This window comes from Anser cygnoides, chromosome 17 (genome assembly GCF_040182565.1).
Source record: "Anser cygnoides isolate HZ-2024a breed goose chromosome 17, Taihu_goose_T2T_genome, whole genome shotgun sequence".
NCBI classification, from domain to species: Eukaryota; Metazoa; Chordata; class Aves; order Anseriformes; family Anatidae; genus Anser; species Anser cygnoides.
In genome coordinates this window covers 14,761,343-14,785,171 of record NC_089889.1, presented here as the reverse complement: position 1 = coordinate 14,785,171, position 23,829 = coordinate 14,761,343, and the positions used below count along the sequence as shown (strand labels likewise).

Here is a 23,829-nt window from a genome sequence, read left to right as displayed (position 1 = left end):
AGCGCTGTAGTCAGTCAGTCAGTGCAACAACCTGGGGAATAGATGCTATTTGCAACATGTTCTGTGAAGGAAAAAAAAAGACTGTATTGGGTTTATATGGCAAGGTTTTGTAACTGGGGGGACTGCAGGAGTGGCCTCTGTGAGCAGAGCCCAGCAGCTGCCCCATGTCAGATCAGAGCCAGTGCCAGCCGGCTCCAAAAGGGACCCATCGCTGGCCAAGACTGAGCCAGAGAGTGACATTGGTTGTTCCCTGGGAGGGCACATTGGAGAAGGGGAAAATATGCTGCACAGCAGCAGCTGGGAGAGAGGAGTGAGAACTGAGAGAGAAAGAATCCTGCAGACAGCCAGACACCAAGGTGAGTGCAGCAGGAGGGCAGGAGGTGCTCCAGGCTCACAGCAGCAGTTCCCCTGCGGCCTGGGGAGAGGCCCCTGGTGGAGCAGGCTGTCCCCCTGCAGCCCACGGGTCCCACACGGAGCAGATCTCCACGCTGCAGCCCGTGGAGGAGCCCCCGGTGGAGCAGGTGGATGTGGCCTGGAGGAGGCTGCGGCCCACGGAGAGCCCCCGCAGGAGCAGGCCCCGGGCCGGAGCTGCAGCCCGTGGAGAGGAGCCCACGCAGGAGCAGGGGTCTGGGGGGAGCTGCCGCCCGTGGGGGACCCGTGCTGGAGCAGTTTGCTCCTGGGGGATGGACCCCGTGGTACGGAGCCATGTGGGAGCAGTTCTTGAAGAGCTGCTGCCTGTGGGCAGCCCATGAGGGATCAGTTCAGGAAGGACGGCGTCCCGTGGGAGGGGCCCTGTGTGGAGCAGGGGCAGAGAGTGACCGAAAAGGAATAGCAGAGATGAAACATTAGGGACTGACCTCAGCACCTATTCCCTAAGCCCCTTGGCTGCTTGTTGTGGAGTAGGTAAAAGAAGACGGATGGTCGGGAAGGAGTTTTTAGTTTGCTTTTATTTCTCACTGCTCCAGTCTGTTATCAATAAGCAATGAATTACATTAATCTCCCTTACTCTACGTCTGTTTTGTCCATGATGGTAATTGGTGAGTGATCTCCCTGTCCTTTTCTCAGCCCACAAGCTTTTTCTTCTTTTTCATTGTACTTTCTTCACCTGTTCTTTTGAGGAGAGAGAGTGACAGAGCTGTGTGGTAGTGCTGACCAGCTCGTTGGTGTTAAACCACCAAAAGGACAAAATAGAAACCAACCAAAGCATATCTGGTGGGCAGGACACCTCTTGTGCAATGTGGTGAGGAGATGATGACATGGATTTGTTGCATTCAGCTGATTGGACTACTAACCAGTTTGGAGTCAGCATGTGTGGGTTTAATTCTCTCCTTCTCCCAGCTACTGGGGGTGCCAAGGTTTGGTGGAGATAAGCAGCCAGAAGCTGCAGGTGCTGAGTTCAGAGCTGAAATTAGTAGAATTGAGAAATGCAAGTATTTTGGTTGAAAAGACTTCCAGACAGAAATTAGCTAGGTACACGCTTAGGCACTCAGTCTTGCACGAGCCACGTGGGCAAGCACGTTACAGGTGTTGGGAGGGGAAACTGGGAGCAGCAGAGCTTTCTGGTGTGCCCAGATGGGTAAGAACCATCTCCCTTGGTGCTCTGTGTCCAAGGACCTCACAGTTGGCAGTGCCATGGAACAGGAACCCTGTGGTCCAGGAAGGGCTCCATCCACACTGTGATACTGGAAAACAGAGCCCATAGATGCTGGCTGATTTCTTCTTAAGTTTTTACCAGCTGCATCTGGAAAAGAAGGACCATGACCTCAACCTCCAGCTTCTTCTGCTTGCACTACGCCCCTTGCAAAACCTCTCAAAGGCAATTTCTGTGCTGACGCACAGACTCGTATGCTTGGATTCTGTGCCTCTAACCCAGCCATCAAGATGCTCCCTCACTGCTTTATTCTGAAGTTTACACTCAATTTGTAGACAGCAGGATGCCCTTAGTCAGACAAGTCTTCACTGGGTACAAGTACCTACAAGCCAAGGCCACATCCCAAGCATCTTCTGAGGCTTCCAGGTCTGGCTTAGCCTGCTTGAGCAGCTGTGCTGCAGGAACTGATGCCGTAGTGAAACCCATAGCTGTGGTCTCTTCTCTGCTGCCACCTGCTCTGGAGGAGGAGCTCTCCTGGTTTATTACTGCTTTTCTACTTCATTCTGTCAGGCGATAGCATTTTGCAGGGATCTGCCAGCAGATTCCTGGGGGTGACTGTGCTCAGCAGCTGGATATAGGTGCAAACGAAGAGCAGGACAGTCCTGGAGGGCACTTGCCTCTTGTTCTCAGACATCTCTTTCACAGGCATGATGCTCAGCACAGATGCTGTGCAATAAGCAGGAGCAGAGGATGCCATCAGCTACCTGTCTGCACACATGACTCAACCCTGCCTCTGCTTTTGAGGCTGCCCGTAGCCAAGCAGCTGTCTGCAGGGTCAGGAGACATCAGAGAGGAGGGACTGCAAAGCAGCACAATGTCTTGTGGGGCAAGACCTACAGAGTTTAGGGACCATACAAGTTCTTACTGAAGGAGGTGTCTCTTCAAAAAAGATGGATCAGATGAGTATGGATGTGTACATCTAAGCTGGTGCTCCAGTGACATTTATTTGACCAAACATGGGTATCTATGTCTAATCAAGTCATCTTTACTCCCTGGAGTGATGTTTCTCCTTCTAAATGCTTGCACCTGCTCAACTAAATTGTGTCCCAGAGTCTGTTACACAAACTGATCAGCTCCCCTCCCCCGTATTAGAAATAATGAAATGCAGCTGCAAACCTCATCTAATCTCTGGGATCTGTGGTGCACAGCAAAGCCATGTCCAGATCACAGCTGGGCTATAAAGAAAGGGAAACTGAACCTTGTAAGATTTATGACTGCTACCAATTGTCTCCAGGACCGTTTTGGGGATCCCAGGCCCTCACACTCTCCATAGTAACCCCCAGCCAACCTCCAGCATTGCTGCTGCAGATGGGAGAACCTCTGCTGCTTCTGCAGCTGGCACCAGGTCTGTAAATCACAGCACCCCCTCCTGCCTGCCTGGCCTCCCCAAGAGTACTTAAATCAACTCTAAATGAGCTCTTTTAAGAAAATGTAGGCAATCAGCAATGAATTATTGTGAGGCACAAGGGCTTTCTTAAAAGCAATGAGCACTTATTGGTCATCTGGACTGCAGAAGGCACAGTCCTTTAAATCAAAACCTGCAGGTCAGATGAAGCAATGCCTCTTTCTGTGCTTCCTTAAGCAGAGTTTGCCTCAGTGGGTTGTCAGCATTTTCCTTCTTCCCCTCTGTCCTTTCAAACCATCCTCTTCAACATGATTCCTGTGTGTTCCTCTTCCATTTATCAAATGTGCTTTTATTAGCTGATTTTTAGTCTGAAGACTGTAGCTACTCCAGCTTTTGCTCATTTACAGAGACCTTCTGAAGGGCTTTACACGTTGCCCCGTTTGGAGCCACAGTGAGGTCAGCTACAGCTAGGAAAGTCTGGAAAATAGTGCCCTGTTGCTGGACAAAGGGGTGCTGCTTGCTTCAGGGGTGCTGCAGTTTGGTAGCCTGGCATTGAGCCTTTCCTCATCCACTACACTTGCAAACAACAGCTACGAATCTCAGCTTGGAGATGGAGCAAAATTCTCAGAAAACAGACTGTTTGGGACCTTTTCATTTGCCCCCTTCTATATGAGGTTATGGGAGATAGATAAATGAGTTAATGTTTTCATCTTCTTTGCCAGAAAAAAAGGAAAGGGAAAGGGAAAGGGAAAGGGAAAGGGAAAGGGAAAGGGAAAGGGAAAGGGAAAGGGAAAGGGAAAGGGAAAGGGAAAGGGAAAGGGAAAGGGAAAGGGAAAGGGAAAGGGAAAGGGAAAGGGAAAGGGAAAGGGAAAGGGAAAGGGAAAGGGAAAGGGAAAGGGAAAGGGAAAGGGAAAGGGAAAGGGAAAGGGAAAGGGAAAGGGAAAGGGAAGGGAAGGGAAAGGGAAAGGGAAAGGGAAGGGAAGGGAAAGGGAAGGGAAGGGAAAGGGAAGGGAAGGGAAGGGAAGGGAAGGGAAGGGAAGGGAAGGGAAGGGAAGGGAAGGGAAGGGAAGGGAAGGGAAGGGAAGGGAAGGGAAGGGAAGGGAAGGGAAGGGAAGGGAAGGGAAGGGAAGGGAAGGGAAGGGAAGGGAAGGGAAGGGAAGGGAAGGAAAGGAAAGGAAAGGAAAGGAAAGGAAAGGAAAGGAAAGGAAAGGAAAGGAAAGGAAAGGAAAGGAAAGGAAAGGAAAGGAAAGGAAAGGAAAGGAAAGGAAAGGAAAGGAAAGGATAGCCTTCAGAAAGAAAACTCTACTGAACTCCTGAACACAGAAGCTGTGAGGTAAAAAAAAAAAAAAAAAAAAGCTAAATATCTGGAGTATTGTGTCCAGTTCTGGGCTCCCCAGTACAACAGGGACATAGAACTACTGGAGCGAGTTTAGAGGAGGGCTGCAAAGATTATTAAAGGACTGGAGCACCTGTTGTACAATGACAGGCTGAAAGAACTGGGCCTGTTTAGCCTGGAAAAGAGGAGACTGAGAGACCTCATTAATGTATATAAATATCTGAGGGGAGGGTGTTAAGAGGATGGAGCCGGTCTCTTTCCAGTTGTGTCCAGCAACAGGACAAGAGGCAAGGGGCACAAACTGAAGCACAGGAGGTTCCAGCTCAATGTGAGGGGGCACTTCTTTACTGTAAGGGTGACAGAGCACTGGAACAGATAGCCCAGAGAGGATGTGCAGTTTCCTTTTCCAGAGATATTCAAACTCTGCCTGGATGCCATCCTGCCCAAGGTGCTCTTGGTGATCCTGCTTTGGGGGGGTGGGGGTTGGACTAGATGATCTTCAGAGGTCCCTTCCAACCCTGCCCACTCTGTGTTTCTGTGATTCTGTGATCTTAAGATCAGTGATAAAACCTGAAAATCAGCAAGAGTTCACAGAGATCTCCTTTGATGTCCAGGCAGATGCTTGGGGGGGAGCACCTTCCCCTTCCCCTCCCTCCATTTGCCTTCCCTGAGCTGTACAAGTGAGGGGGGCAATAGGATCAGAGCAGCCTAAGTGTAACACGAAGGCAACACATTCATCATCAGCCTGATCTGTTCATTTCCGTGTTGTGCGGTGGCAGTGACAGCTCTGTAATCTCACTTTAGAAAGTCGTTGTTATGGGTCATATTCTGTCAAGGAAACCACAGGTAATGTTTTGACTTCCTTATTTGAATTTCCCTAGTTTAAAAGCATGTCAGAGTTCTCCCTTATTTTGTATGCAATGTTAATGTCAAGAGAGTCGTGATAAAATGTCATTCCTCCCCAAAATATTTTTCCTGCAAGTGAGAGAGCAGCTTAGTTTCTGAGCAAGACTGGGGCAGTTTTAGGGTGAATAAAAGTGGAGCAAAGCCTGGAGTTTAGTATGGGAGAGAGGCTGCAGTAGCAGTGGTAGCACATAGCGTTATGACAGCTGCTTGGAAAACAATGTCTTGGGAGAAAAGGATGTCAGGAGTTTCCTCCGCAGCCCTCAACTACCTCTCTCTCTGACATCTTTTCAACAAAGCATTTATTAATTATTCTGCAACATGAAGTCAGCCATATTTGGTGACGGACTTTGAAGGTATTTCTCCAGCCTCAGTCACTCTAGCAACACCAAGTCCTCCCACCTGCAACGCTTAGAGCCATATGACATGTGATAAATAGGGTAGACAAGCTATCCCTGCTGGTCAGGGCATGGGGTGTCCAAGTGCTGCAATCTTGGTGGGCATGAAGAGTCCCAAAGCTAGTAAATCTCATAACTTCCCTCAGTTTTGTGTGAAAGGGCTTATTGCCATGAAACAGTGAACTGTAGGGCTGCAGCACCCAGGCTGGTGTTGGGTATGAAGGCCGCCTCATGCATGATGCTCCTCTCCCCTATGACTCTGACTGCAAGCACATACATGAACTAGCTTCATAACTCCCGGTAGCCCCACAGGCATCCTCCTGCAGCTGTGGAGTTGCGATATATCTGAACCTCAGGCCAGAAAGGAATGAGCTCCAAATAGGCCATAGTGGCTTCAAAGGTAAAGCCTGCCTACACTGTTGCCATCAGAGTCGAAGAGAGATTTAGGAGCCAAGACAAAGTCAGAAAGTTCCTTGTTCCACACTGCCTGGATTCCTGGCTTTCAGTGGTGACATCCAAATGATTATATACGAAGGGGTGGGCACTCTGAAGTTTCTGTTTCTGAGTCCAGTGCAACCTCAGAGAAAGGGCTGAAATAGGCCTTCTCCTTCTTGTTCTCTGTCCTTCCCTCAGGTTCATCTCCCGCCCCACTCTTTGCAAGCTTTTTCTGTATACGTCATAGCAGACCCATGCTCAACATGTTTCATTTTTCAGTCCGTCCTACTAATGTTACTGATCCAGCCCTTCAGGATACTGACAAGTTCTTCTTGAGTCCGCTTGGATGTAGTTCTCATCTTGAGGGTTCAGGTGCCTGAAACTGCCCCAGTTTCTTTGGAGTCTTCCCCAAACCATGAAGACACCACTTAGCAACATACAAGTATAGCTTTAAACTTGTGAATTTGACAGTGAGGTGCAATTAAACATGTTCGAGTTATATAGGGCACCAGGTCTATGAGGAGACATACTGTGATGCTCCTACATCATCATTATCATTATCAATGGACAGCAGTGGTGTCTTTTGCCAGAAGTTGATGATTTTAAACCTGTACATGGGATTTGATGGCTCTACCCAAGATATGTGTGCCTTGGACCAGTCCTGAGGAATGGCTCCTCTCTCGTGGCAGATGTGTGAGACCACCATTTTGCTCTGGGATCTCACTAGTTTTCAGAGCATGCTGAGTGTAGGCAGGTTGTGTGAAAAGCATTTTTGTGTGATCCTATGATGAGAGCTTTAGCTGATAATCTAAAGAGTGGTCTTCTTGGCTGTTGAGAGATCACATTTTTTATGCAAGGGCTTTGCTTTCTACTTTTTAAATAGTCTTTCTCTTTTCCTAGGCTCTCCCTCACGCTCTGTCCACTGTTTGTATTAAATGTGTCTAAAAATATTTTGTACTACTTAAATACAAGAATACTTCAATTCACTTCTTCATTTCTGCAATGGCAGTCAATCCATCAGCATCTACTTTTGTTTGGAAAATGACATGTTTCACCACCCTCTCTAACTCATTTCTTCCAGAGTCCTCCTGGTAAACCAATGCTGTGATCGTGACTAGCATGGCACTGGTAGCACTGACTTGTTGTTTCTGGTCAGTCTGGATTTCTGGAGCTGGTGTAAACTCTTCTTGTAGTCTAAAGTTTTTTCTATTTCTAATGTCAGAGTCACTGGAGAGGCCATGTTCTAAAATGTCAGAGTATTTTTGTACTTTCTTTTGGGGATAACGGGTCAGTGACTTCATCAGGTATTCAACTCAGACCATTTCTCTTAAAGGTTGGTCCTTCTCAGTGCCATGATGGTGCATTCATTATTTCAAATTTCATGCAAATATGATTTGAAATGTTCATACTGATCTTAGACAAATCTGTGATACCTTTGCTTTACTTTGCATATTATTTCAGACAGTCCACAGAGAAAGGGTGATGGATGGTAGTTTTACACCAGGGCCCAGCCTGACCGATCAAGAGAAGGGTGGGCGAAGCAGATGCAGCAGAGCCAGAGGTGATGATGTACTCCTTTAGAGGATGTGTCACAGGTGTGGAAGATGGCGTGGGATCTTCCATTCCATCAAAGCCAATTCAGTATGCGCTTTGAAGTACCACACATTTTCAGAATCTTCTGTAACCATCAAAGCCTTTTGTTTTATCCTCTGGGAGATTCTTCTCTTGGATTAGGTAGTTTATAGTAACTCAGACGTTAAAATTCTGATTTTGCACCTATTGTATGTCATTTGTTTCCTTTGCTAGATTGTTTGTTCCTAGATGTGATCTGATCAACGGCTGTAGAAAATAAATTGAAATGAGTGGTCTCATGTCTCATGGTAGCTGATATCTATTTATTTATATATGTGTTTAATTCTTAAATCAGTGCCGTATATTAATTTATTAATTTCTATGGACAACTTGCAAGGCTGTGAAAATCTCAGATGCACCAAAGATTACAAACATCTTAGCAGAAGGCTTAGTTCCAAGTGTTTTTTGATTTCTTTCTCATTTAGATTCCTCCCCCCTCCCCCAGTGTCTTTCAGCCATGGACTTCCCTTGTGACTGTTGGGAATGGCTGAACTTCCTTCTAGGCATGAGGGACTCCTGTGGTTCTGAAAGCTGTAGGTCTGTTCCTCCAGATATTGCAGAAATTGTTTTGCCAGCATTAGAAAAATTGCTTTGTTTTTGTGCAATAATTCTGCAATCAAACATTGACTTTTTTTTTTTTTCCAGAGGTTGCAATGTTGTCTTGTCTGTTTTCAGTTGCTGTTTTAAGTAGTCAGGCTTCCACATTTGCCTTGAATTATCTTCTTCCTGTTTTTTGAAGGTGCTCCCTTTAGAAATGATTTTAAGTGCACTTAGTCTCTCTCTTTCTCAGAGTTTTGTCTCACATTTACTTCTCCTCTGGAGAGAAATCTTCTGTGCGTCATGGGACCTGACTTTCATTGTTGTTATTTCACAGACTTCTTGGACTGCAGCTGGTTTGCATTGGCAAATTTCAATGAAGTTCTAACTCATGTGGAGCAGAGCTGGGGGGGACCTTTATTACAATCTGTCATGGCATGAGATTATTTTTACCTCTAAAAGGTAATGTTTTGATGTCCCTTTTTTCCAAACATTTCTTTGATCTCTGGAAAATCTCTTTTTGTGGAACACCACATCCTTCCCTTCCCTTGAATAAGGACGACAAAAAGGAGGCACAAGAAAATTCACCTCTGGTGCTGTGCTGGTCTGAGTGATGGCTTTAAATCCAGATGCTCTGTTCCAATTTGGGGCAGAAATTGAGCTGGGAGTATTCTGTCCAAAAGTTTCTGGTTTTATTTTGTCCAGCTCTTTGCAAACAACCTGCCTAGGGTTGACCTAGGGTTTTGGTTTACTGCCTCATTTCAGCTCTGTCTTGATGTGGGTACCAGACTGACAGCACTGGGTAGCCTGCCATTGCACAGCTCATTTTTGGGGTTCAGATTTGAACTAGAGAGGAGGAACAATATGTTTGTCTCTGTGGTCTTCCCATGTCTCCTTGTTGATTAGCCTTGCTGTAGTGACTGGTGGGACAGCCCTTCTTCCTTCTGCTCAGTTAATTTACCATGCTACACTGCTTCTTCCTGTATTTTTCCAGGATTCTGCAGCCCTAAAGACACACAATTAAGACATTTCAGCCTATGTACATAACTGGTCCTCTAAGTTCACCTGTGGATACAGATTCTCCTTCTTTTACCACTTCCATAACTTTCTTGGTGTTTTGGTTAAGCAAAAACATCAGACCCTAAGACCTGTTGTAACTGCAATCAATAATAACAAACATATTCTTTCTGATAGTCTCTAGGAGCCCCAGGCAAGAACTAACATTAGGCAATGCAAGCACAGAGCACAAATTCGGTCCCAAGTAAACCACCTTCCCTTCAGTCATTATCAGCCATCATCTTGCTACTCTCTGTCAGTTCTTCAGATATGGCTCTTTTTTTATCTACAGCCTTTTCCCCTTCACTCTGATTAGTTGGAAGTCTGATCATTTCCCCAGAAGTAGCTGCATTTTTCTAGCCTATACCAATATTCCACTTCTTCCACAAATGTCCTATCATTTTTCTATCCCCACTAAAGCTGAAAGTCTCTCCAGCTTAGCAGGGGCAAATTTAATTAACCCTCTATTTTCTCCCTCCCCCATCTAGATCATTCATGAGTGATTCTGGGTCTAATGGTGGCCTAGCACAGCACACATCCTCTCCTCGATACATCAACCAGTTAACATTAAGCTTCAGTTAGGATCATTCAGGCCGTAGTAGTCATTCCTTTAATCTAGTATTAATACCTATTTCATGTGACATATAAAGAGTGAGTCAGTTGATCCTGTAATGTGTTGTCCCTCTGCCTGCTGTGCCCAGCTAACTGAGGATGAAGGTACAGGTCTCTGCCTCAGGTCAGTCATCGTGGAGCTATGACAACCAGCTCCCTCACCACACTGGCTTTGTGGGTGAAATAGGTGTACACCAGTGGGCTCCCTTCCAAGCCTCTCCATGTTCATTTGGCCAGGAGATCCCCTGGTTGCTGAAGTCCATTAAAACCTGCAGATAGATGCATGCGCTCTCACACTGGTAGGAGGTAAGAAAATGTATGTGCCATCAGCCTTGCAGGCAGGTGAGAGGAGATTTGAGACCTGCTGTGGCCGTTACATTTTAGGTGCTGACAGCTCTTGGGGAGGTTTGTCACTACGCCAGCTACCCTTGTTTCAGAGACCATCCACTGCTGCTGTTTTGCACACATTGCTGCTCTCTGTCCAGCTGGAGAGGAGGGGATGCTGCGCTGTGGAAACAGGCCGGAGTCCCAGGGAAGGTGAAGAGGAGGACACTGAACTTGTTTGATTTCACTTCAGGCCGTGATTTTGAACAAACCAAATCATCAGGCTCCCCCACGCCCAATCCCATCACAGGAAAGCCCAGAAGGACCTTCCAAATCTAGGATTAGCCTGTTCCCTGATAATAGTCTCTGGGCACCGGCAGCTAACATGAGGGTAAAGAGCCATGTGTCACCTTCAGCAGGATTTAAACACGTAAGAGGAGGGAAGAAAGAAATAGCTACTGGATTTTAACATTAGCAAATGTCAAGCCATACATTTGGGAATGGAAAAAAAACTTAAGTTGACCTCTAGACTGTTGGGAAAGGAGCTGGAGTATTTTGATAATGAAGTGGATTTAGGGATTTGGAAAGCATTATCTTGAGGATGGAGAACACATGATGGCTTCAATAAAGGAAGCTAGCAGGACCCCAGGCACCCTCCATCCTGGGAAGAATAGGGATCCATAAGGTTTTTTATTAATGTAGAAGCCATGTACATTTCTGCCACCAGCAGACCCTAGCAGTGCACTCGGTGGCTGACACAGGGACCATGGACTTTTCTGGGGCAGGACACAGACCTTCCTCACAGATGGACCCCGCAGAAGAACAAACTGTGAGCAAAGAGAAGTGCAAGGCTTTTCTCAAGGCAGAGGAAGACTTACATTTGTGGCAGTGTGAAGAAGAAAGGATGGTGACTAGGAGAGGGATGCAGGCAGGAGACGCTGCATATAGACAGCAGCAGAGGTGAGGACAAGGCTGTTACAGAGTCAAGAGGAGATTGCCCTCCTTTGGAAAGGTTCTTGAAGAGCTGGGAAGACACCCTTGCTTGAGGTGATATAAGTTAAGAATTTGTCCACAATTTACTCTATTCTGAACCCGAGTGAGCCATGGCTTCTCAGTCTGCTCTGTATGCTTTCCCCAGGTGCTTTGTTTGTCAGGTTGCTGCTGCTTTTTATGCAATGCTATTGCATGGTCCTCTTTTGACCAATCTATCCAGCAGAGGAAACCATCTTGGACTGTTTTTCCAGTGAAAGGTGGGGGTGAGAGGGCGTCACCCCAGATAATAACTTAAAAGGAAAACAGCAAGTCAGATGCCAAGTGTGGTGAGGAGAAATGGCAGCATCCGAATTGTGAGTGGAAGGAGGCTTTCATGGAGATGCAGGAGCCTTTCTGACTCTAATCCAGCAGTGTGTGAATCAGTTTAACTCTACCTTTCTGACAAAGCCCCTCGGGGAAGGAAGGCAAAGACAGAGGTGCCAGAAATTCTATAATTCCTACATTTTCTCAGAAGAATTCATGTTTTCCTTGTGTGGGATCCGTGCCCAGATTCCCCACAAAAGGCTGCAAGGGATTTGCTGAGCTGAGCAGCTTTTTTGGAGTACTGCTACTGGGAGATGGTGGTACTTTGAAAGGTTTATATGCTGAGGCTGGTGCAAAGAGCACTTTTTGAAGCACGTTGGCTGGATAGTGCCCTCTGGAACCATCAGGGTTTGCTCTCCTTGTCCTTACTGCTGTCAGAAGCTGCACAAGCTATTTCTCCAAAGAAAGAAGAGCTTGCTTCCAGTTTGGCAGGGACAAGAGAGCAGGGAAAGATTAGAAGATATGTTTTTCTGTCTTCAAATCCCCCAAATACGAATCTCAACCTCTGCTACTCTGACTGTTCATACGCATATGCGTTTTAGTGCAGGGAAGTGGTGGTTGAAACCTCATTAGTCTGTTTTGTTTAATTACAAGTCCAAGAAAGGTTCTGAAAGTGTCAGAACTCCTACTAGATGTCTCTTTGATCAGTGAATCCCTTCAAACAATAGCCAAGACAGCTCCAAATGAACTTGATCTGGGGATGTAAATGTAGTTACATCAGCTTCCAAGACAGGATCATGGCTGTTGCTGGTGTACCAGAGAGCAGGCACTTGTCTGATTTACTCTTCTGCCTTGAATTGCATCAGGTTTGAGAAATCCCAAAGAAGGCAACAGTGTCAGAGCCTTTTCTGAGTCTTTTTTTTTCCTCTTTCTCTCACTCTCTCTTTTTTTTTTTTCCCTCCAGGTTGTAAGATTTGAGATATTTTGCTTGTAAATGTATATATTTCTTATCAGGTGCCATTTTGGTGCCTGGTGTTATTGCTCTTAACATCAGATGTATCCTGTAGGTTTTATTTTTCCAGGTGCATTTTTTTTTCATTCTGATGTAATGTCTATTATGCCTATTCCTAATTTGTCCAACTTCATCTCTTTTTTTGTTTGTTTGTTTCCACTTCAGTTAATTCCTTTGATGTCATGATTCCTTTTTCCCCTAAAATAGCAGTTGGTCCTTGGTCTCCATCCTAGTGCTGAGGAAATGAATTAAACAAATAAAGATGGCAAATGAAATAGAAAAAAAGTTCACTTAGTATCATGAAATATTAATAGCCACTTAATATTAGGGGAAATTAGTCCTGCTGCACTAAAACTGCTCTGCATGGAGTGACTGAACTGCAGGGTGTAAAGTTTGTGTCCCCATGGAGGTTTCCAGGTCCCGGCTATAGGATGAAGGTTGTCTTCAATAAGCTTCATGGTTTGGTTCTTTTAATTAAGTAATATGCTTCAGGGCCTGAAGCAAAATGTGTTTCTACAACCTCCCTTTCTCAGACAAGCCTGGCAGTGGGAAAGCAATGCCTTCCTAGCCTGGCATGGGAAAGAAATGCCTTCCCTGCCCACTGTGGAAGGCAAAGATTATTGCTTTGACAGAGGGTTGGTAGAGTGGTGGTAGAGTGGCAGGAATACCCATTCCTGGAGAAAAAATGACTCTTACAGTGTCAGCACTAAGGAAATCTTCTATTTTCTCTGAAATTATGCTAAATGATTAAGCAGCTTGCTGTGAAGTAGCACCTCTGGAGAGGGATGCCCAGCTGAGGTGAGACATCCATCATCCATTAGGAGTGGTTTGTGGAGAGTGACAGTAATCCAGCCATGGATTGATGTGCAAGCCTCCTCCTAAGGACAGTGTAAAAGCACTGTCAAAATTAGCTGACAAGGCCCCATTTCTAATTTCTTATGAATATCAGAAAACCAGGGAAGCCCCAAAGGCAGGAAAGGCCAGTCCCACACCGCTGGTAAAAGCCAGCAAGATGGAAAACCCAGGAGGTAAGGAGAGGCTGGGCAGGTCAGTCTCAGTGCTGTGCGAGAAAAAGAAATGCTAACATAGTAGAGATCAAAGACATAGAAATGCCATCAGTTTTAACCAGCAGATTTCCCAGAAAATATTCTTAAACCTGAGTGGTTTTTTTTGTTTTGTTTTTTTTGTTTTGTTTTTTTTTTTTCTCATTTCCTGGGATTGTTTCTAGAGATATTGCTATTGCATGGACTAGTGTCCTGGTGTTTTAGAAGTGGACAAGAAAAACATTCTCTGCTCATGTATCTGTATTTTCATTATATATTTAGACTTACGTCAGGCACTTGATTTACTTGGTCAAAAATACACTCTCTATTGAATCAATGGACAGTTATTAAATGGATTAAGAAACAGGCAGCTAAAAGCTCTCAAAATGCAATTGTTGTAGGAGGATCATTGACAAACAAGCAGCTTGCACGGTATCTTTGCAGGCTTCTGCTTTCCCCCCAGTGTATTTCACTAATTTTATGAATGATCTAGAAAATATATATAAATTAGTTGCCCGTAAAGTTTGTAGCTGACTCAAATTTTGCCATGATAAATAATGATGAAGGCAAATATCTAACGCAGAGCAATTGCAATTGCTTGGTAGACTGGCAACAGTGAAACAACATGAATTTTAATACAGCTAAATGCTTGGTCATCCATCTCTGAGAGCAGAATGTAGGGCACTCCGTCAGGCTGGGAGACTGCCTGCTCCAGAGCAGTCACTCTAAAATTGATTTAAGGGCTATATTGGATAACAGGTGATTATGAACATTTAATGCCCTGTAGTGGCAAAATGGATGAACATGATCTCTGGATGAAGAGGGGAAGCTGAAGACAGAACAGGGAGTTTTTATCCACCTTGATGAAAAAACTGGGGGATGTTGTCATCTACTGTAGCTGTAATGAAACCTAATGGCTGAATTGAGGGCTTTTGGCAAGGAAATCTAGTGCAAATTCCTAATGTTATATATGAGGTCTTTGAACTCAGTGTGGATATCTGTTGTAGGAGAAGTGGGCAACTCAGCCAAGCTCCAAGGGCTGGTGGCAGGAACCGCTGCCTCGTGTGAGACTGAAGGCTGCAGGTTGGGATCGTTTCCCCATTGTTTGCTTCCTGATTTCCATGCATACAGGAAGGTGTATCATTAGCATCCTATTGTACTCTTGTTTAGCTTGGCTTCACAGAGTCTGCACATCTCAGGGAAATATGTTTACAGAGTCGTGGGTGTCGTGTTTCTTATCTGGCGAGAGTGAATGAGAGAGCTGCATAAGGGCAGGCAAGCATGTCTAATACCGAAACTGCAAAGGAAACAAAGCCAACTCCTGATAAAGACAGCGGCAGTGGAATTTGCACACTTATTAAAAATCAGTCCTGGCTTTTATTTGCGAATGAAAGAATGAGCTATATTACTGTGTGGCAATGTGTGCCAGGGAGCTGGGGAGAGCAGCAGGAAGGGATGCCAAGAGAGACAAGGTAAAGGAGGCGGTCCATGGCTAGCCTGGGCTGGTTTCCCTGTCCACCAGTGAAGGGTCCAGGTGACCAGGGGATGCTGAGAAATGTCCTGTGTTTGCATCACGAAGTCTTCTTTAAGACATCTTTATAGTAGAGACCTTGTATTTGATTGCATGGCTCTGATACTCTACCATTCGAGGTGATGACTCATGGGTTGGGATGGAAAAGTTTGGTCTTCCAGGCTCAGAAAGGAAAAGGATATAGAAATACGATCCTCAGCCACCCACAACTACCGCTCTCATGTTTTCATTTCTAGCTGTTGTTCGAAAAAGTGTTTGTGTTGAAAGTTGAAATTAAAGTGTTCACTCCATCCCACATTTGCTCCTGAGCAGTGTCTTCAGCTGCAAAGGTTGTCTGTGTCCCTGCAGACAGCAAAACTGAAGTTATGGGCAATTTTCAGATTATCTGGAGCTACATTTCCTTCCAGTCTTTCCAAAACTTCCTTCTTTCATTCCACATTATCTGCAGATGCTGGGTCTGTAGCAAAAGTTGACATAACTGTTATTTTAGGAGAAAACTGAGAAAAATACTGCCTAGTGCAATGGGGCACTTCCAGTGCTGAAGATGTGGGGGTGGGAGTTGCAGCTGCCAGGTGGGGAGCAGTCCCAGATGGATGGGGGGAGCAGGTGTAAATGCCATCTGCAGCTTTACCTCTCCAGTTCTGAGTCACTCACACACAGTGCTTCCACTAGTGCTGGGTTTGGATGTGCAGGAAATTCTGCTTCTTTAGTAACAATATTTTGAAGCATTTCTGATATACTTTGAGTTCCGTGAGAGATCTAAGTCATCTCAAGAACAGGAGTATACATCTTTTGGACACCTGTTTGTCCCTCATTTCTGACAAATATGACACAGACTTCCACAGACACCGACCTCTGTAGGCCCTGTTGTGATTCACAGTGCTTGTTTTCTCACTTCATTCCTCACAGTATGAGGATTGCATGGTGGGGATGTCATAGATGGTCCTGGTCATGAAGTATGCTCAGTGCATTCCTTCCATATAGGATTGAAATGAGGGTCTTGACCACTTTTAAAGCCCTCAGCCAACCTGGGATTTGCTAGGATTTACTGGGCTGGGTATGGATTTGGTCATAAGATACTTTGCAAAAAACTGTAAAAGACAATGTGGCAGGGACATGTCCCTAATATGTGCCCCTGGGGGCTGTGACTTGGAGAAAATACATGACATTTCTCCCAGGCTGTGAGGAAGGAGCCCACTTCCTCTCCTACTCGGTGTGCTCAGTCTGGCCAAGCTTTGCAATAAATGCACCATTGTGGTTTTGTGTGGTGGTTCAGGACCACAGCAGTTACTCAGCATCCAAGATGCATTCATGACATATGATCAGGTGGATTTGGAGATTTCAGGTTGTACCCACAGATCTTCATGGATGCTAGCATCTGTCTACAGTTGTTCAGTGAGCCTTCCTTCTAATTCTCTTCCTCTTTCCTCCTGCATGCTTGTTTTTCCCAGAGGTGCTGTAGGCATCCTGTCTGCTCCAAATGTCCTTTGCAGTCCATGTGCTTTCACCTTGCCTTTGGACACTTGTAGCTGGGCTTTTCTAGCCCCAACCTCTTGCCTCTCATCTGTCTTCAACACCAAGTGTTTGCCTTGGACTACTCCTTTGTCACAGACTGTCCCCTATGCTGGATATCTGGAGATTTTTGCCTTTCCTCCAGCTATTAACATAGAATTTAATAACCAGCATGGTATCCAGCAGGTAATCAAAGTCACCTGCTCAGAGCCAGATCTCTACAGATCATATGTGTTCTGCTGAATACTGATGCTGGTGTTGTGATTAGCCACAGGGCAAGCTGTGATGTAGGGACCTTTACGGTCTCACACTGGTGGAGGCACTAGAGAGGGCCAAGAGCAAGGCAAGGCCAAGGCTTTGTGATAAGTCTTCAGGAGAGTGGAATATGGCCATGTATCTTTTTTTTTTTTTTTTTAATATATAATTCTGGGCCAAACTGATCCCTGCGTGCACTGACAGGGTTTGGAGACTGCCGAAGTGAGGTGTGCTGCCCTTGAACCTGAGTCCTCTCTGGCTCTGTTCTGGTTCGTGAGCTTGTGGTCCCTAACCATTCTTGTGACGAATCATCTTTTCTGTACTGAGCTGATATGAGTTTTACATCAGTCAGCACGGGGATGGTCTACAAGGGAACAGAAGTAGCTGGCTGACATCCTGCTGCCCACCTCTCTGCTCTCCCAGGTGGAGCGGCAGTGGGTTGCAAGGAGCACTGTATGATCACCAGCACAGGTCCTGTTGAGATCTAGTCTGTAGAGCAAATTACCTAGTGTCTCCATTGCCAGGTGCATCTTTTTGGTATGGAGTTTGGTTTGTATTTTGTTTGGTTTTTAAAAATCCTTCTGTTTTACACCTCTAGGTCGTTTCCAAGGATAGTATTTTAAAGGTTGTAGGGTTTTGCCTCTAGATATGGGATAGAAGGGGAAAGCAGAGCTGGAAACAGGACAGGTGGAAAAAACACAGGTTTATTACATCCCATGTGAGAACAGATGAAAATTCTGCTTCTGCAGAATTAGTCCCACCAGGTGAGGTGGCAGAGCATAGGGGTGTAAGGAGTCCTCACTGAATCATGGCCTAGAATATCTATGGGATGTTCCTACGCCTATCCATAGAAAAAAAAGTGGTAACTAGATCAGCTTTTTAATGCCTAAGAGAGAAACCCCATATTAAAGGTATGAGGAAAGTTTATTCTTTTTAAGTAAACCATTTTTGAGAAGCATCTTTAGCCTGTGTTGATAGGTAGGGGTTACTGGCTCCTTATTTTTGTGGACCAGTGCTGCAGATTGGCTTCGGGATCATGGAAGATGATGGAAGATGTCACTGCTTACGACCAACTTCCATTTTAAGATTTGGGCACAACTGTGAACAATGATAATATTTCTGCTCAAAGGACAGTGGATATTTTGGGCACACCATTTGTTGCAGCAAGGAGTTACATGGTAAAATACATAACCACAGACTAGATGGCAAATGCAATTCAGCATTTATAAATACAAAGTAATGTACACTGGCAAACAGCCCAGATCCTTACCTAAACAAACACAAATATGGGTTCTAAATGAGCTATTGCCACTCAGCAAAGTGATCTTGGGGACTTTGTGGAGGGCTCTCTGAAAACTTCGGCCTGACGCTGAATGATAGTTAAATAGCCAACAGAGTGCAGGAACTGCGAGGGACGGAAAAGGACATCTAAACCTCTGTACAAGTCCATGTTGCAGCTGCATCCTGAGTCCTGTCCTCCTACGCCAACAGTGAAGAAAACCTGGAAAAGATGCAGAGAAGTGAAGCAAAAATGTCTGGAGCAGCAGTGATGCAATGACCTATGGTTTAGTGAGAACCTGAAAGAGTAGAAAGGTTTCAAGGTCTGCTAAAGAGAAACGAAACTGGCTCAAGCAGGTCCTGGGCCACTGTTTTCCAATGAAAAGATGCCAAGGCAATGCTCACACCATCTTGTATTGCCTTTCCATCTCCATCTACTCCTGACCACTGTCTCAGACCAACCCAAATGCCTCTTTGTCTGAGTCAGTGCAGCTTTTCTCTTGTTACTGTATTATAATGAACAGGGCTTTTCTCCTTCTCGTTTCCTGGCCTCACAGGGAATTACTAGCCTGTAATAATTGGTACAAGTGTTATTGTTATATGGGGACCTAATGACTCCTGTATTTTAATCCCTTGATATTTTCCCCTATAAAGGATTCTCATGACCTTTTCTTTGTGAATCTTTCACACCTCCATCGCTTGCAGCAAGTCTTTGAAATTCAGCAGGAGGAAAACCCTCTGGCTATAGGAGAAGTTTTTTTCTTTTTTTTTTTTTTTTTCCTCCTCATGAAATTCATATTCAGATTGGCTGAAATATAAACTGTTAAGTATCACCTTTTCCTTCCTTCCCTGATGTTGCTGAGAGAAACACTGGCAAACCACCAAAAGAATAACCCTGCCCAAATGTCAGCCTGAGCCAATGCTGCTGCCAAAATGCTGGGAGCACTGGAGAGCCCCTGGCAGGGATGGGGAGCACCAGCAGCCAGGAGCTGCTTTGGCACCTGCCTGTGAATGGATGGAGCTGCCCTGGTTGGAATTTGTGCTGCACACAGCTCACGTAACAAGTCTCGTAGTTCAGCCCTAAGCAGTGCTGAAGAATCAGTATTCAAACCCCTCTGGAGATTGGTGAGGAGGGAGTCTAAGAATTGCACATGATATAACTCGCTTTTACCGTTTTCCCTTAAAAATGTCCCTGCAATATTAAGTCTGAAAATCACATTAAGGCAGTATGATTTAGGTGGAAAAGATGAACACCTAGAAGTTAGGAAATGGCACATCTATTGCCTGGATGCATTACGGAAATGACCTTTCATTTCTGACCGCATATTGTATTTTTTCCACTGAAATTCTGTCTTATTCAGGGTAGAGACTGGATATACCAATGAGCAGAACTGAGGTTGCACTGACAAAGAGAATAAAGAGCACCACAGTCCCAAAGGTTCATGGATCAAGATGCAGTCCCAGAGTGTGTGGGATCAGAGACTGTACCTATAGAAGATTCTGGTGCCTAAACATTGCTGCCTGGTGCCATTTATGTCACAGCTGGCTACAGCTGCTGAGCACGGGTCTCCCAGAGGAGCTGTGCCCAATCTTCTAGCACTCCTGTTGGCATATCATACCCTCAGGTGTGCCTAAGAGGGAATTAGCCACCTATTTTTAGACAACTGTGATTCAGTACTGGAACAAGATGTATGCGTTTTCAAAGAATCATAGAATGGTTTGGGTTGGAAGGGACCTTAAAGACCACCTAGTTCTAACACCCTGCCATGGGCAGGGAGACCTTCCAGCAGATCGGGTTGCTGAAAGCCCCATCTAACCTGGCTTTGAGCGATTACAGGGATGAGGCATCCGCAGTTTTTCAGGGCAGCCTGTGCCAGTAGTGGTGTGAGCTGGGACACTGGGCTCCAGCAACAGCCCAAGGAGATCAAACTGACCCAGTCACCTCAGCCTGGAGAGCAATTGAGCATGCTGGATTAGACATGGAGCTGCGGTGACCCATGGACTGTTCACCTCCACAGGGGTGCCTGACACCCCAACATCCCCACAAAGCTGCAGATATGCCACAGGACCTGCAGCAACCCCACAATGTCCTGCTGCAGCTAGCTGCCAGGTGGCTGCCTGCAGGTGCTTGCCAGCAGAGACCTGTTCTGTCAGTACCTGCTTCAAGACCTTGGTTCCCCAGAGCTGTAACGCTGCTTACTTCTCCCCGGTGGGAGTGGTGGCACAGCCCTTCTCCTCTCCCCTCCTCCTTACCCTACAGCCACTCCAGCTGCACCGTCACAAAGTTTGTGATCTTCTCTGCAGCAGAGTGAGGAGGCAGCAAATGGGAGGGAAAATCCAGCCTGGGGTGAGACTCATCCAAATCAATTCTCCTGCCTCTTTCACTTCTTAACTCAACTTCAACTTGAAATGAAATGAATAAAAGTGCTGCCCTCTTCCTTTTGGCGCACATGCACTCACACTCACTCACGCACATGCAGACCCACCTTTGGCTACAGGGCAAAGCGGAAGACACTGAAGCTGCTTTAGAGAGTGTCTTTCAAAGCCACGCGCTGAATTTCAAACAATACCAGTTCAGAACAGGGAATTAAGCAGCCAAGGTGTTTCTGTACTATAAACAAAGGCAAAATGCTGTGTGCATCAGCAAAAGGCTTTGTATTGTAAAGCACTCCCTTTATGCCCAACCAGGAGAGAATTCAAATGATTATTGACCCTCCACTGTAGGAAAGCCGCATTATAATATCTCCAAATCAATAGAGACAAGTGCAGAGCGGCAGAGAAAGGCCACGGCTCTGCAAACTGCAGAAAATTGCATTTTGCTTTGGCCTCTTAAAAAGTTTGCAAAGCATCTATTAGAGGCCCCCGGAGCCTTTTCTTTCTAATTGCCATGTTTGACAATGCGATCGCACAGGGGACTAGCGGAAAGACAGATAATGGACCCACTTTAATTGCTTCCCAGTTCCATGAGTCATAACACTTCTGAGATGGCAAAGGGGAAGTACAGCAGTTTGACTGAAGGAGGTTTCTGGCTTTTAAGAAAGCTCTGGAGGAACAAATGCTAAACTCAAAGCCAAACTCTTGGAGGGACTGAAGGTTCCAGGTACTGGATTTTATTTCATCTTCTGCTTTTGACTGGAACTATCCAGTTAAGTTTTAATCATAATCTGGAAGGGGTAGGAATGGCTTCTCATCTAAGAGGCATATTACTCCAAGATTGTTTTCCTCAGGGACAAGCAGAGCTGAACCCAACACTCCAGGAAAATGAATGATGCTGTTTGCCCATGCCAGCCAGGCTGAGGCATAGCGTGGTTCTTCCTGCCGCAGTCCCCTGGATTCCTGTTTTTTATGTCCTCAGCCAGGGCTCTGCCTGTCTGGTGACCTTCATACTCAGAGTAGCACCCACTGGAACCCCTCAGCATCACAAATCCTTGGTCTGTCTCAGGAAGAGCAGGAGCCCATGGCACTCACACTACTCCTGGCAAGTTTTAAGCTGCGTCTATGCGGTTTTTGCTTGACCACCCTCTGAAGGGCCTCTTCCTTCCCCTCCATTTTTTGCCAAGGGAAACAAGGTGTAGTGTGGTATGCAGGACAGTGTTCAGGCTCTGGGCACTGTCAGGATGTGTCCCATCCGGAGGGTCTTTGGAGAGTCTTTCTCAGCAGGAAGGGGCTTGGGTCTGTGATCTGAGTTCTGACATTGGGCCCCAAAACAGGGGCATGTTTCAGGCTGATAGGCTCCAGCCCCAGCAACGCTAGTTGGCATAATTCAGTCTTGCAGGACTTGATCTAAAGCAAGAGATTACATGAAAATACAGGGGTGTAGTCCAGGCAGACACTAAAAAGCTCTGCTGTGCTCCAAGCCATCCTAAATCTGTGTGGCTTAATTAACATGTCCTGATGTCAAGTCTTAGCAATCTTCCTGTCCCAGGACCCTGCCTTGTGCTCATCCCAGTCCTGAAGTGGTCACTCACTTAGCAACTGGGAAGTCAGACCCAGGTAATATTTGCTTGGAGTTGGACAGGTGAAACTATCGTGGTGCAAAGTCTGCGTGCCTCACAGCACTTGGTGGGTTCTGCAGATGGGGCAGGCTGAGCATGAGGAAGTTACCTGTTCGGACCTTGAATGCCAGTGATAGAGAAGCTCCTCGGAGTAGCAGTGGCAGGCCAAGGCACAGTCTCTCCAGTCTCTGCTACAGGACTGGGAATAAGGGGGCTGCAGCATCAGCTTCACTTCCCAAGGCTGCCTGTGGTCTGCAGCCACACCTGTGCTTGCTTCAAGACCTGCACTGGCTGGACACTCTGGTGCCTGCTGGGCGCTGAGCTTCAGCATGGCTCAGCCAGGACACGGCTGAGCTGCACAGCAGGAGAGAAACTGGAAAAAAGCTTTAGGGGGTGATTGACAGGAACTGTCTCTGGTGGAAAGAGCTCATCTGAGCAGCTCATGAACACCAGGTCCCTAATTAAAGCGCACAGGCTAGCCCTGACTGTAATTAATTTCCCTGTGCTGCTCCACTGGCAGCCAGCTATCAGTGCCACTGACTCACAGCTCCCAGCAGCTGCAGAGGCAGCAGCAGCAATGGGAGAAAAAAAGGGAGAAGGATTTACTCCTTTCCTTCTGTTCCTTTGTGCTGGGGAGAAGCTGTAGCATGTCTTGAGCTCTGCACACACCCAAAAGCTGAGACAGGACTTGGCTACTTAGCCCGGGCAGCTCTGCCTGTAAGAAAGGGGCACACTCTGCATACAATCATCAAGTGATGCAGAGGGTGGAGGAAGAGGGGAGCGTGGTTGTCTGGAAGGGCTAGCACAGGACAGGGTGGTATTCACATGCATCCCTTGTTCTCTGCTGGCTGCTTCATGTTCTCTCTTTCTCTCCCCATGTATACATATATTTATTATGCACTTGCCTCCCTTGTCTGGAGCTAGACCAGGAGTACTGTCAGTGTGATTCCTCTCCCGTAGGAATGGTGCTTTGCATCCATTCTGCTGTGAACATGTCACATGTTTAAGGTGTGTGGATGCATCTGGGTCGTGGTTGGATATTCCCTGAGTAGGCTGCAGCTCCTGCAGTATTACCAGGAGCAGCTGGAAAGAGCCATGGAGTCTGCAGTGGTGCCCACAGCCCAGAAGTGGTTCTGCTGGAGTGAGTCATGTAGCTGCAGTACCACTGGGTCCCCATCATCCGAATCATGGAAGAGGCTCCAGAAAGGTGTGTTTCTCTGACTGCAGTTTTTTATTATCAGCTGGAGAAGAATTGTGCTGGTCAGAGGGATGCTGACATTATTTTAATTTCCCAGGAAGCTCCTCTTGGTGTGACATGTCTCCAGCAGGGGATTTCAGTTGTCTCGTGTTACTTTACTCCATACAATGGGACGTGATATGTCAAAACATGACAGCCAGAATGTGTCATAATACTGCTCTCAACACACTGCCTTCCAGGGATGCTCAGCAGCTAATAATATCAGGCTCAAATTATCTCAGCATGCTGAGCTGTTATTTTTTCTCCCATGTGAACGATGATGTATAGGAGTCTCCTGTCTATATTGGGCTGTTGGACCTCCACAGATTTATTAGCTGCGCTTGATGAATTATTTTTACTAGAAGGAATCTCAGGCCAAGATCCCAGCCTCTTATGACAGAAAAGTGACTACTATCTTGGCTTCTCTTCTTTTTTTTCCTG

At 46.1% G+C, this 23,829-nt stretch overlaps 1 protein-coding gene across 2 annotated transcripts in view; it reads left to right on the top strand.

Moving 5' to 3' along the window:
* The window catches only part of RTN4R (reticulon 4 receptor), an 80,978-nt gene that overhangs the window by 54,111 nt on the left and 3,038 nt on the right, over positions 1–23,829 (top strand). The window lies entirely within an intron of this gene.